The sequence below is a fragment of the Arachis ipaensis genome, chromosome B09 (genome assembly GCF_000816755.2).
Source record: "Arachis ipaensis cultivar K30076 chromosome B09, Araip1.1, whole genome shotgun sequence".
NCBI classification, from domain to species: domain Eukaryota; kingdom Viridiplantae; phylum Streptophyta; class Magnoliopsida; order Fabales; family Fabaceae; genus Arachis; species Arachis ipaensis.
Genome location: NC_029793.2, coordinates 18,532,140 through 18,536,760, shown reverse-complemented (window position 1 = coordinate 18,536,760; position 4,621 = coordinate 18,532,140). Strand labels below are relative to the sequence as shown.

Below are 4,621 nucleotides of genomic sequence, written 5' to 3'. Positions count from 1 at the left end.
GAGTTCTGCTGAAGTTCAGTGAAATTCAACTTGATTCCTTTCTATAAGTATGCATTAATTTCCTCTAAGATTTAAGAGTCACCAAAACATGTATTAATTTTATTTATTTTTCCTAATTATAAAGAGTCACCAAAACATGTTTTATAAATCATATTTTTGCCTAATTATTCTTTATGGTTTTATCCTAAGCTTAATTAATTGGTTTTATCAGGTTGCATCCAAAAAAAGTTCAGGAGAAGTTCCTTCAAGAGAGGATTAAGATTGGTAGCAAAGCTGGTGCTCTTGGTGATTTCTCCCGTGAGAAGAACAAGAGAGGATTAAGGTTGGTGGCAAAGCTTAATTTTTTTCCCCTTAATTTTTCCTTTTCTAGTTCTTACATGCATTTGAAGTCTTCCATGTTACTTCCTTACTTTGCTTTCCTCTTTCTGTTTTTGTGTTTTTTCCCACTATTTTCCCCCTTCTTGGCATGTTGAGGATTTTGCGAGTTTTTCTTTTTTTATTTGAATTTTGAAACTGTTTTTATGAATTGTATAAATAATTGTGTATAATCAGTTTCGTAAAGAAAAGGGAAGGGTTATGCCTACTAAAGTGAGTATCAGAAATTAGATATGTGTTTTAAGTATGAATTGAAAGCTTTCAATTTGGTGTTAGTTACATCCCTTATCTCTTTATATGGTTTAGTGATTTTAGTAACTCGTAATTTCCATTTTCCACTTCTCCTTCTTCTTCTCTTTATATGGTTTAGTGATTTTAGTAACTCGTAATTTCCATTTTCCACTTCTTCTTCTTAATTCTCTTGTATAACCAACCCAGACCTTGATTATCTTGGTTTCTATAGTCTCATGGGTGATGTTGGAATAGTTTTGTGTTTCTATGATAATTTCCTTGCTTCTTTCTTCCTTTGAATATGATAGTGATTTTCGTTCATTTCAGGCTTAAAATATGACTATATAGCCGTCAATCTCTTGAAGGGAGAGCAATCTCATCCCGGTTTATTCCCTTCCTTTTTATTTTCCTCAACATCCTCACTACTTAATCCCTAATCTTCTGCTAACAAAAACTATAAATAACAAGTAATGATATGCTCTCTTGGATTCAGTTTGTCAAATTGGAAACTTAAAATGGTTATTTTGTAAGGAAAGTCTGTTTCAGGGGTCAAAATTGTAGTCTTCTCTGAATTTCTGGTTCTCTGTATATATGAATTTTGTAAGGAAAGACTATTTTACATGTGCAGTATGATTGGTGTTTACTCAATATTTTATTTGATCATGTTCAAAATTTCTCAAGCTCAACCCCATTGGTTTCGTGCCGGTTCTGCTGGATGGCGATCTTGTGCTTGCTGACTCCTTAGCCATTATTATGGTCATCCCTCCAACTTCATATCTAAATGCTTTCTTTCTGTACCTATTTCCCCTTTGTTTCCCTCATTCATATTGTTATTTTGTATCTATGCAATATCTGGACGATAAGTATCCTCAACATCCTTTGCTACCTAGTGATATTCACAAAAGAGCAATCAATTTCCAGGTACACCTGCTCTGTGTCAGTTAGTGGTTGCAAACTCTAATGAATGCGTTGCCTTCTAAGTTCTAATCATGTCATCTCATCCACAAGCTACCCACATCGTTTCCTCGTCCATACATCCTCTTCAAAACATAAGCTTTCTGGTGTGCATTCGGTTCCTAATTTTCTATTACGAATGAAGCCGCTGTTCTTGGATGATTCAGCTTATACTTTACACACTATGTCCACTGTTACTTGCAGAATTACATCGGGGAAAAAGTCGGCCCTGACGAAAAGCTTCCTTGGGTACAAGGTGTCCTTAGAAAGGGCTTCACAGGTGATGTTTGATTAACTTGCTTATACACTAAAGGCTTCAAATATGCATTTCTATTTTTTTAGGGCATATTCTAATGCTATCTTACTATTACCACTTTTGTTTCAGCACTCGAAAAACTCTTGAAGGACCACATGGGAAGATATGCAACGGGAGATGAAATCTCCTGGTATGTTGGTATTTTAATGGAACAGATGATTCCTTTTAAGGGGAAAGATGCTATAGTCTCATGGGTGATATTGGAATAGTTTTGTGTTGTTTGCATTTACATTAATTGCTATGGCTGGAATTCATATGTTGTTGGCTTTATTAACACTTTAACGAAGTTGTATTGCTATAGCTGAAATTTGTTTGTGTAATTCTGGTTGTTGTATTTCTGATTTTCTGTACTTTTGTTTGCTGTGGCTGAAAGTTGTATTGTTATTTTTGGTTATTTCCTTTTCACCATGAACTAGAAATATGGGATGACTTGGTATATATGACATAACACAACAGATATAGTATGACTTGGTTATTTCTGATTTTATAGCTTTTTATTTTATGGGTTATAGCTTATGCTTTTTTTATTTTTGAATTCTAAATTTGGATTTGTGAAACACTATTATGCATCGGTGAAACTTGTACAAGGTACATAAAGAATTAATGATATCAGTCATTGATAGTTTTGAGTTTGATTTTTTAATTATGAATATTTTTTTAACTACTTTTCTATATAATTATGCAGGATAATAAAGAAGATTAAGCTAATTATTATTGTGGTTTATTGGCTAAGTAGAGTAGTGTTGGGAATGGATACATGTGTGGTTAGTTGACTAATGACTTTTAATAGAAGATACTTATGTAGGATATATTTTTTGTAGAGTATTAGTAGTAAATTCTAAGTGTGAGATGTATGAATATTCACAATTAACTTCATTCTAGTATTTTTGGATCATTATTATAAATATATTTTGGTTAGAGATAATTTTTATTATTTAAAGAAATTATTTAGTATAATTATGTATTTATTTTTATTTTATAATATTTAACTCATTTAATTAAAAATACAGAATTATTATACATGTAATCATATTACTAAATATTATGTTGTATTAATAATTATTAAAAAAATTATATATATATAGAGAGAGAGAAAAAAAAACGAGACCTAAGGCTACACTTATATACAGTAGCTATAGTATTAAAAAAAATTGAAGGACCTAAGGCTACACTTATAAAGAGTAGCCATAGTATACAATGTGGCTACACTTTACAGGTGATGCAGTAGCACTGAAAAGCGTAGCCTATTCTGGAAAAAATGGAAGCTGAAAAGCGTAGCCTTTGGTCCTGGTCAGCATCACTTGAAAAGCGCACCCTATTCCCAAAAGCCCAAAGCGTAGCCCTTTGTGCAGAAAAGCGTAGCCTTTGAGAATAGGTAACGACTGAATAGGAATCACCCCAAAAAGTGTAGCCGTAGCCCAGAAAGCGTAGCCGTAGCCTAAGGCATCATTTTTTTTTTAATTTTTGGCTACACTTTTTAAGTGTACTTGAATGGGTGTTTTTCTTGTAGTCTTGGCTTCTGAATGGTGAGCCAACTTCTTTTGTATCTCCTTGCATGTTGCTGAGTTGCTCTCCTTGGGTCAACTCTCGAGCTTTGTGCTTCACCAACTCACCAGCTCACTTTTTCCCATTAATCCTCAAAATAGGAACTTTGGTTCTGACCTTCTCTTGTTGACCGAAAGCCACATAACAACAGAAACAGATATCTTCAATGGTAAACCCAGATCTTGGCCATTGAAAAACAACTTGGTCCCCAAGACACACTTATGACTGTAGATGCACAGCAGTGAATAGCAGAGATCATCTTTCCCATGTAACCCAGAAACAAAAACAAAGCATCAAGTTTAACAAGGGCAATCCAGCAACATATCATATACAGCAAGTTCCAATATTCATGCCAAAAAAATCACAGCAATAGCAAAAATTGCAAAACAAATTTTCATGCCAAAACCATTGTGGCACCAGCAATTAAAAATCACAAAAAAAATTTAGTAGCAACAATTAATTTCACCCAATAAAATTCACTGCTTCATGCTATTACTCCCCCTTTTGTCATCAAGGGTGGAGCATAGTTAACACCAAGTAAAATCTGCACCTTAAAACCTACAAGAAAGTGTTAATGCACAGTCTAAAACACCAAATTGATTTAAAGTAAAGGCAGCAGTTGTTAAGGTATTACAGTCATCCAAAATAACAAAAATAGTTCAAAAGTAACAAAAGAAACAATTTTCATGAGACAAAAGTGAGCAGACAGCAGCAGCTTCATGAGACAAATCTAGGCATCTAAACCAGTACCCTCCGAATTAGCTTCCTCTTCAGCATCAGTGGCATGATCTTCATCTTGTTGAAGATTATCAATGAACTTCATGAATATAGCCACTCTATCCCTTGATTTTCGGAGGAAATTCTCATGCTTGCTTGCTAGCTTCCTTTGTTCCTTACTCATGGTAATCATGTGATTAGATTGAAAGAAAAACTCTTGGACTACATCTCAAACAACATTGAACAGAGCAGATTTTTGTCCAGTGGAGATAGAAGTGCCCTCAGTGGAAGGAGGAGGAGATTCCTTAGAAATGAACTCATCATCTTCATCATCTAGAACCACTCTCTCAGATTGAGTAGGTCATTTTTGCTGTTTCACCGCACCACCTCCCTTTAGATATGAATGTCTATTTTCATAATCCTCATTGGACAAGTCAACAACAAAATGCTCAAAAATACAAGTTAGAAACATGCCATAAGGAA

The 4,621-nt window shown here is 34.1% G+C and overlaps 1 long non-coding RNA gene across 1 annotated transcript; it reads left to right on the top strand.

Annotated features, from left to right (window-relative positions):
* On the top strand, positions 1,420–2,007 carry LOC110266642. Its single transcript, XR_002354099.1, has 3 exons — positions 1,420–1,667; positions 1,765–1,840; positions 1,946–2,007. It is a non-coding gene; the product is annotated as an uncharacterized LOC110266642 (long non-coding RNA).